This window comes from Anguilla rostrata, chromosome 18 (genome assembly GCF_018555375.3).
Source record: "Anguilla rostrata isolate EN2019 chromosome 18, ASM1855537v3, whole genome shotgun sequence".
Taxonomy (NCBI): domain Eukaryota; kingdom Metazoa; phylum Chordata; class Actinopteri; order Anguilliformes; family Anguillidae; genus Anguilla; species Anguilla rostrata.
In genome coordinates this window covers 5,845,097-5,855,079 of record NC_057950.1, presented here as the reverse complement: position 1 = coordinate 5,855,079, position 9,983 = coordinate 5,845,097, and the positions used below count along the sequence as shown (strand labels likewise).

Here is a 9,983-nt window from a genome sequence, read left to right as displayed (position 1 = left end):
TCTTGGAAAATGGCAAAAAACATAAGACTATAGGCTTATGTCCAAATGAGGTCAAAAGTGGCAACTCTTCCAAAATGCTCTTTTTTTGGTACAGATGGATGGGAAATCACGTTTATAACACAACTGCGATGAAACAAAAGCATTATATAGTGTTTTAACCATTTTATGATCAATAAAGTGTTTTCTGAAATGGCAAAACATAGACTAAGGCTTAGTCCAATGTAAAAGTGGCAACCTCAAAATGCTTTTTTTTGGTACAGATGGATGGAAATCAGTTTATACACAACTGCGATGAAAAAAGCATTATATGTGTTTTAACATTTATGATCAATAAGTGTTTTCATGAAAATTAAAATGTTGTTTTGTTGCAGATGAATGACAATCATGTTTATTACACTGTGGTGAAATAAATGCATTATAATGTGTTTGAAGAATTTTATGATCAATAAAGTGTTTTCTTGGAAAATGGCAAAAAACATAAGACTATAGGCTTATGTCCAAATGAGGTCAAAAGTGGCAACTCTTCCAAAATGCTCTTTTTTTGGTACAGATGGATGGGAAATCACGTTTATAACACAACTGCGATGAAACAAAAGCATTATATAGTGTTTTAACCATTTTATGATCAATAAAGTGTTTTCATGAGAAATTAAAAATGTCTGTTATTGTTGCGGATGAATGCACAATCATGTTTATAATACAGCTGTGGTGAAATAAATGAATTATGATGTGTTTTAAGCATTTTATGATCAATAAAGTGTTTTCTTGGAAAATGGCAAAAAACATAAGACTATAGGCTTATGTCCAAATGAGGTCAAAAGTGGCAACTCTTCCAAAATGCTCTTTTTTTGGTACAGATGGATGGGAAATCACGTTTATAACACAACTGCGATGAAACAAAAGCATTATATAGTGTTTTAACCATTTTATGATCAATAAAGTGTTTTCATGGAAAAATTAAAAATGTCTGTTCTTGTTGCAGATGAATGCACAATCATGTTTATAATACAGCTGTGGTGAAATAAATGAATTATGATGTGTTTTAAGCATTTTATGATCAATAAAGTGTTTTCTTGGAAAATGGCAAAAAACATAAGACTATAGGCTTATGTCCAAATTAGGTCAAAAATGGCAACTCTTCCAAAATGCTCTTTTTTTGGTACAGATGGATGGGAAATCACGTTTATAACACAACTGCGATTAAATAAATGCATTATATAGTGTTTTAAGCATTTTATGATCAATAAAGTGTTTTCTTGGAAAATGGCAAAAAACATAAGACTATAGGCTTATGTCCAAATGAGGTCAAAAATGGCACCTCTTCCAAAATTCTCTTTTTTTGGTACAGATGGATGGGAAATCACGTTTATAACACAACTGCGATTAAATAAATGCATTATATAGTGTTTTAAGAATTTTATGATCAATAAAGTGTTTTCTTGGAAAATGGCAAAAAACATAAGACTATAGGCTTATGTCCAAATGAGGTCAAAAGTGGCACAAATTCCAAAATACCTTTTGTTGATATGGGTGGACATACAAATATATATAAAACAAAAGTGATTCACATGGTTTTATAGTCTAAAGTCATGTAGCCCAGCGTCAAAAGATGAAGGTTCGGCTTCCTGGCTAACTTTGTAGAAATGTTATTAATGTGCATTGACCCTGTCCAATAAACACAATTCAAGTGCATCTGTCCTGCTTCTTGGGGATTTAATAAAACTTTTTTCTACACAACAGGCACGTACACAGTGATGTGCAAGATTTATGAATGTGGTAAGACTACACACTTTTTTTTCCTGTATGGGAAATGTGGAAACACAAGTCTGAAATCTGTCACATTTTTTTTTCCTTCTTCAAAGCGTATAAGAGGCTGCTTTGCGCAGTTTCGCTGTGTATAATTCGGTGTTCGATCTCTCAGTGAGTTTCGCATTGTTCAGTTCCAGCTGCAAATAAAAGGCAAACCCATCATTAGCGGGAGTCAGCACTGAGGAATGCACCCAAGCCGGTCCCAAGCGCTTGGCACGGATGACACTGCAAGACAAGCAGGAAGAGCAGCGCCACAACCAATCGTTACACACTTAAACCTGCAGTAGCAGCGGCCAACACCAGGGGGCGGAGTTGGAAAAATACAGCGTTGGCAGAGCATCACAGAGTACATTGTGCGACTGGTCTGTTTTTTTTTTTTTTTTTCCCACAAGCTCGGCACTAAACACAGAAGGGAAGCTGTTCTAAAAATATTTACGGCTTGTTTGTGTGTGTGTGTGTGTGTGAGAGAGAGTGAGAGAGAGAGAGAGAGGGAGAGAGAGAGAGAATACACTTTTAAGTTAACCTAAAAACATTAAAAATTTAAAAGTAAAAATTATTTGCTGTACTGACATTTTTGTGCAATGCGTTTGATGGTTTTGGTGCCTGTATAAAGGAAGTCATACTCCATTCATTAAACAAGTTGTAGACACACACACACACAAAAAAAACCTTTATTTATAGACCCAAGGACCCCATTGTGGTGGATACAGACAAACACAGTAAAGCTGTGTTTGGAAACAGAGAACGAGCAAATATTTTCTTTTGAAGAAGTATCTGTTGCGCAGACAGTGTTTACTGAGGAAGTATCTGTTACACAGGCATGTGTTTATTGTTATAAACCATGTTTATTTACATCCTCACAATGAGATATTATGTCCAAGCCCCATGGATTTGTCATTCCCTCGGCCCTGCCAGACACCTCCACGTGCTGATGGGACAGTGAAACAGCCTTCCCAACAAAGCAACGTCTCATTCCCCCCCAAAAAAAAATTAAATAAAAAAAATAAACAAATGAAAACCTGGGCCAAAGGCACATCACGACACTGCCGCACCCCGGAGTCTTCGGACGTCAAGATACCCTTTAAGTGTTTCAGTTTCTCAGGCACGCCTTGTCTCTGTCATCAAATATTAATCATCAGCGCAGAGAACACTGGTTTCAGACTTCAGAAACATGCACTAATTCCAAAACTTAAAGGTCATTTTGGATTCAATTTTTTTTTTGTTAACACTGCACAATATTTTAAGTTCTTTTTTAAAAAACATTTTCTTGCACTCAAAATATATATGTGCATGCAAAATATATTCAGAAATGCTGCAACATAGTGAGCTCCAGTATGTTTAGGATAAAGTCATTTTTGATTGATTTGGCTCTGTACCCCACAATTTTAGACTCATAAGCAAACAATTCACAATGTTATTAAAGTGTACATTCTCAGCTTTTACATGGTGAAATACTTTGGTTTCACCATGTAGAAAGTACTGCACTTTTTACACATAGCTGCCCCATTTCAGAGCATCATAATGTTCGGGACATATTAATGTTACATAAATGATAATAGTCATGTTTAATACTTTGTCGGATTGCAAGAAATGACTGCCTGAAGTCTGTGACCCGTAGACATCACCAGGTACTGCATCTGCATCTTCTCTGGTGATGCTCTGCCAGGCCTGTACTGCAGCCATCTTCAGCTCCTGCTTGTTTTGGGGGCTAGTTTCCTTAGGTTTTAAGTTGCTTTAAGTTTTCTCTTCAGCATGACTTCGGATTTCATTCAGATGCTGCCATCAGCAGTTAGATCATCAATGAAGACATGTGACCAGTACCTCCGGCAGCCATATAGATGGCAAAATGGCTTCCTTGACTTTCATTGGCACCTCTCTGGTCCTCATGTTGACAAAAGCCAAACATAGACAGCAAAGCCAAAGCCAAAACCGGCAAAGACTAGAATGAAGACTAGAAACTGAAAGCTCTCTTATACAGAAGCAATTGAGCATACTTGACTAATCAAAAACACACGTGAAGCCATTTGCCATGTATGAAAAGTGCTGTAATTTATACACGGTGAAACCAAACAGTATAAAAATACACTTGAATGAAAGTAGAGAATTAATCACATGCAAATTGTTTGATTAAAAATATAAAATTGTGGAGTGTAGAGCCAAATCAAGAAAAAAATGTCCCAAACATTATGGAGCTAACGTTTAATAAGACCAATTGATACATCTCTATAAACAGTTTGGTTGTATTTTGGAATTTCAATAAATCAATCAGTCCGTCAATGTTGGCAAACACAATGAAATGAATCATACAAAAACTGCTATCTTTCTAATGTACACATAGAGCAATTGAACAATGTAAACATTGTAAAGCAAAAAAGGTTAAATGATTTCAATGCAATCTAAGATAAACATTATGTCTTTAAGTCTAAAACTAGTTTGCTCGGTCTGTAAAACTCTTTAAGTACATAGCGTTCTTTGAATAATATGCAGTAAAGCAAATAGACAGCAGAGGTTTTTTTCCCCTCCGTTATCTCAGGTGCTTGCTATTTGGGATTTCAGACCTTTTGCTCTTTTCTGGTACTCTGTCAAGCATGTTTGTGACAGATTTCTGTGAAAAGGACTATACAAATAAAATGTATCTGGTTTGATTCGACTCAAAGCTAAGCTGTCGTACAACGGCGACACAAGTTTATTTTCACGGAATTTATTCACAAGTATTTCCTTTTCCCTTTGTCACGGGAAGGGACAGAGTGCAGGTGCTGATATCACATAAGTTTCACAATTTAAAAGAATGAAATGACTACTAGCGATCGGTAGCACGTACCAGAAATGCTTGGATGACCTCGGCTGCTGCTAGGCTGGGGGTTTTTTTTTTTCGGGTCTGCGTAGTCAGGGAATGCTGCTTTGGTGATTAACTCAGCATTTCGACATTCCAGCACAGGGAGGAGACGGAATGAGACAAAAAATATTCTCTTCCTGCGTCCCAAGCCCCGTCAAGTCCCTCAGCTCTGCCTTTTCGTGCTTTCCCGCCGAAACCAGACAGGAGAGAGCTATGCGCGCGCACACACACACACACACACACACACGCGCACACGCACAGCACAGGTTACTCACTCATTCACTCGTTACTTATTTTTGATTGGCAGATTCCCTTATACAAAGTGATGTATGCAGGCCATGCTGTCCTTCTATACAACGGGATGTTAACAGTGAAAACTCCAGTGAAACACCTGGGAATTGAACCTGCAACCTCTGGTTCACAAAGCCCAGCGTATTACAGTAACTACAAATCTACAATGTTGCATATGAATGTGTTTTTTGTTTTTTTTTGCACCAATTTGTTTTAAAAATAACTGCCTTTCTTTATCTAGTTGTGAATCAATGACTATAAGGTCTGCATTTGTTTACCATAGTAACCTCAAGCTGACAAACACCCTATTTTTAACCTTACGTGCTACCTGTTGACTCACACGTTTTGAAAACAAAGCAGAGGGAGTTATATGATTTGCTATTCTGTAAGCAAGGTTACGGGGGAAAAAAGGCTAAAAAAGACCAAAGAATCATCTGTAGCACACCTGTTCAGAACCAGAGGAACCAGTCCAGCGTGCCCCTCCCCAGTGGGCGGGGTCCTGCAGGGGGACGCCGTTCCTGGCACATACCCAACCCCCCCCCCCCGTCCTGCAGTTCCATGGGCCGAGCTGTGGGGCGTGTACTGGAAATGCAGAGAGCGCCAGCCTCTATAAAAGCCTGTGCCAAACCCCTAGCACACACACACACACACACAGAGCTCCTGTACACACACAGCGCAGCTGAACAGCACACAGGTCCGGCTCCTGCAGAGCTACTGTACACACACAGCGCAGCTGAACAGCACACGGGTCCCGGCTCCTGCAGACATGGCTTCCTTTCTGTCCGGCTTAATGGGAGGCAAGGCTGACGAGCTTGTCGACAAGGGAGTCGACGCAGCAGGTGAGCATTTGCGGGTGGGGGGCGCTGGGGGGGTGGGGGTGAAGAACAGTGGTGATGGGGGGGGTGCGGGCTAGTGGGAGCTGGGGGCTGCGGGCGGTTTGGGGGCGATGGATGATTGCAGCAGGGAAGGCGTTTTATTTTTTTAGGGTTGTTTTAAAGAAGAAGAAAAAAAGTTCTAACACTTGATTGCAGATCGACTAATTCAGTCCTGTTTTACATTCACTTGCGGTAAACGTACTCTTGCGTATACATACGCGCATTATCAAATGATTGCGATGCAAAGTTTCCATAACCGTCCAACAGCACAAAACGACCTGGAGCTTTTCCTTTTAGTGCCCCTGCGTTTCTTGGCTTCGCTTCCTGCAGTTTTTTTTTTGTTCTGAACAGACGTCATTTGTTTTCCTCCTCCGCTCGGCCCACCGAGGCCCACAGCGCCCCCGTCCTTAGAGTCCGTTCCCCTGCAGCAAACCCGTCATGCGGCATTCCTCCGTCAGACCGAGCAACCGGGGGATCCTGTTTATCCCTTTAAACACAGATCTCCTCAGCAGGAGTCAGAACAAGGCCAGACTGGATTTATGCCTTTTTTCACCGTTTTTAATTGTAGTACGAGAAACTGTCACACTGTATTTTGTTGAGGACCTGTATGTGGTTTGTCATCACATTGTAGTTTTTTTATTTATGGCCTTCCGTTAGAGTTTGGTAAAGCAAGGGTCTCCGCTGTCCAACCTATTATTAGTGCGTCAAATCCAACTGGCTCCATCCTGACTAGCCTTGCTGTCCGGTATGAGAGCTATATAATTAATATAAATGGTTTATGAGAGCTATATAATTAATGTTATCTATTCAATCCCTTTTCACACGTATATCCTAGTTTGAATACAAATTTGACTCTGGAAATAATACATGGGAACTCAAAGGTAATATTCTGTGATTTTAAAGTTAAATAACAATAATGTAGACCTGCTCTATATTGAATATTTAATTATCAGATGTATCTATGTATAGGTATAGCTTGCATATCCACTAGATCAGAACATATTCTCAGATCTAGACTAAATGTGCCAACACCAATATTGATTTCAGTTTTGAATTTCACACATTTTTTGGCAAGCCTACAAATATTTGGACCCAAAGCTGCAAGGCTGATGTACTTTACCAGGAGAGTTACTGTTGCATTTCAAGGAATAGGTCAGAGCGATCACATGTGGTTCACTGAGTGCACTGGCTCTACATAGAGGTGAGTTTAATTACACAGGTGATCATCACCAGGTGATAAAGTCCAGAGATTCAGCTGGAAAAATTTCATGTCCTCTGGAGATCAGTTTAAAATGCTGTTCAGGGTTGGTCTCAATACTGGTCGGTTATTTTAAAAGGCTAACGCAACCTCTCTGGTCCTTTCAGCAACTCTAGCCAAGCAGAAGGTAAAGAGTCTCATTGGAGGAGAGTCAAACCCAGAGGACGGCAACGCAGGAGGTGGAGGTGGAGGCATCTTGTCCCCAGGGTCCAAAGAGGGAGGAGGAGGAGGAGGAGATGGAGGAATAGGAGGTCTTTTCTCATCGGGAGGCAAAGCAGCAGAGAATGAGAGCAGCGGAGGAGCAGGAGGGGGAGATTCAGGAGGTACAGTATCTTCTCCCTCTTATCAATGCGTTCATCACACCCAAAAATGCCCAACCTGCCATGCTAAGGTCAAGCTCTACAGCAGTGGTCTCCAACCCTGGTCCTGGAGAGCTACAGGGTCTGCTGGTTTTCATGGTGACTCTGCACTTCATGAATCAATTAGAGCAGTTGATTACACAGTTAACTCAACTCACCTGGTGTCTTGGGTCTCAACTGGGTGCCGCTTTTAAGGTGAAAACAAAAACCAGCAGAACCCTGTAGCTCTCCAGGACCAGGGTTGGAGACCACTGCTCTACAGCCCGTCAAATGGCTAGGAACACTCACCCACTACATCGGTCCATCACTTCTGCTGACCTCCTCTCTGGAACAATTTGCATCGATCTACACAGCAAATACACCTCAGTAGCTCCCTCCTTTTCACACATTCAGTTTGATCCCAACAGACGTAGAAGTACACACAATCGTACTTCTGTACATTTCTTTAAAACTCCCCATTCATCCAAGAAAACATGCATGAACAGGATATTTGACAAGCTGTGCGGCTTGTTTTTTGGCATTCATATCACAGATGTTTTTGCTTGGGGCTGTGGAGTGAAGATTGTGTTCACAGGAATCCAGGGGCGTAAACTACGAAGCAGGATTACAGGGTTAGCGAGCTAACTTAAGCTTTAACCCTGGGCTTTCCCTATCACAAAGCTGACTCATTTTTAAATGGGGGTTTATCGCCATGGTAACTTGTGCTACATGGCTAAACTGGTCCGGGGCAGGTTATATTCAGGCTAACGGATGGGGAAAAAAAATTTAAGTACCGCCCTTTGACCAATAAACTCCTTGGAAAATGGCATCTCCATTCCTGGAGGATTCTGTAGGTAGTATTTTTTGAAGGATGACAAAATGAATAAATAATTCATGCCAACCTCACCCCATCTTATCTTGAGTGGTAATAAACAGACAGCAGGTCGAACTAAAACGCTATCACTGATCTTTAGAGCACATTGTTAGGATTTCCTGTGAGAAAACTCAAAAACACGAGCACAAACAAAACTCAAAAACACTAGCACAAACACAGTATGCAACCGGATCAGACAATGTTCGGTTCTCAATTCTTAATCCCCCCCCCTTCCATTCTTCAACACACACTCATGAGTCATTCATGAACATTCCAAAATCATCCCACAAAAAATTATTTCTAAAAATTTCTTGCCGCTATAGGCTCATTGTTGCAGACACCGCCCCTTTTATTGGAACACACACACACACACAGCTTGTTTAACAAAGCCTGTGATCACTTGACAGCTTGTGCTACAGGTTAAGCCTGACTGCAGCTGTTAGGTTGTCAAGCCAGCTAACGCAAAGAACCCCTGGGTACATTAAACTTCCTTTGTAGCACATTACCCGGGTGCTGCATAATCCTCATAATGCCATATGGATTGGTTGATGGAAGCCACCAGTGGTTGAATACTTATCCAATATATGTTTAGTGGATCAGCACAGTCCCTGTATCTGTGGTGACCTTACACCTATGACCTTCATCCACTGTATCTGGACTTTCAGAATCAAAGTTTCTCTGACTTTGCAGTCAAATAAATATTGACAGAGTGCACATTTGCAATAGCCAGGACAGGCTTACAGGAGGGATTTGCAAATGTTCCCACGTCGTGCACATCACCAGGTCTGTGGTGAAGTCAGCTGAGCCTTTTAAAGCAGATGGAGCACGAGACTCCTCTAACCCTTTGCGCCCCGCCCCCCAGATTTCACGGACGCACTGGCGGGCGTGGCGAACGAAATGTCCGGGAACGACGACCCCATGAACCAACTGAAGTCCATAGGGAAGGGCTTGTTTGGCTGAACCCTCCCCGAAACATCCTGCCCTGCCCCGACCTGCCCCGCTCTGCCCCACCCTGCCCCGCCCAGCCCGAGAGCTGCACCTGTCTTGGGGGATTCCTCACTGCCCTGGCTCTGAGCGGAGGGGGACGACTATTTGGGGGAGAACCTGGGCAGGTGCCCTCCACAACCACTCCATCCATCTGTCCCACAATCCTGTGCAACTGTGATCTGAAATCTATGTATATTCAAAGTTGTATTTGCCTAGGAGGCAACAGAAAATAAATGTATATTGGAATTTAAACTGACTGCTTTGAGCGTCATTCTATGGTCATCCACCCACATGAACATCATACTCACCTATCCGGCTAGGATCTGGAGGGATCTGAATACAGGTGGAGGGTGGAGATCTTGAGATGTTGTACAGTACGACCTGAATGAGAGGATTTGCCCGTCCAAGGGAATGTCATTTCGTCTCTCCATCTCATTTTATATCAAATCGAAGATCATATTTTATCTCTTAAGACCATATGAAAAAAAAATGTAATTTAATTTTTTAACAAAGCTAATTTGAAGGTTTTCGTCTGGTCTCAAAATGAAGTAGTAAAAGAAAAAAAAGAAAAGATTAAAAACCCCCTGCGGTAAACAAAGGCATTTTTTTAGAGCTGAGAAGGAATACAGAAATAATCAGACACAATCTATTACCAACATGCCCAGGGGGTGTTTACAACACAAATTACTTATAACTCACAGTTTCATCTCCAACA

At 41.3% G+C, this 9,983-nt stretch overlaps 2 long non-coding RNA genes across 5 annotated transcripts; one reads left to right on the top strand and one right to left on the bottom strand.

The window, feature by feature from the left end:
- Nucleotides 1-1,696: 1,696 nt before the first annotated feature.
- LOC135244587 (uncharacterized) lies at nt 1,697-5,780 on the bottom strand. 3 transcript variants are annotated; one of them, XR_010327009.1, is made up of 3 exons: nt 5,703-5,780; nt 4,631-5,647; nt 1,697-3,691 (listed from the first exon to the last, which is right to left on the bottom strand). It is a non-coding gene; the product is annotated as an uncharacterized LOC135244587 (long non-coding RNA). The 3 variants fall into 3 exon arrangements; XR_010327010.1 differs by having other exon boundaries at nt 1,697-2,924; XR_010327008.1 differs by having other exon boundaries at nt 1,697-5,647.
- Nucleotides 5,583-9,520, top strand: LOC135244586 (uncharacterized). Of its 2 annotated transcripts, none has more exons than XR_010327007.1 (3): nt 5,583-5,775; nt 7,177-7,460; nt 7,676-7,690. It is a non-coding gene; the product is annotated as an uncharacterized LOC135244586 (long non-coding RNA). The 2 variants fall into 2 exon arrangements; XR_010327006.1 differs by lacking the exon at nt 7,676-7,690 and adding an exon at nt 9,144-9,520 and having other exon boundaries at nt 5,584-5,775; nt 7,177-7,392.
- Nucleotides 9,521-9,983: the final 463 nt, after the last annotated feature.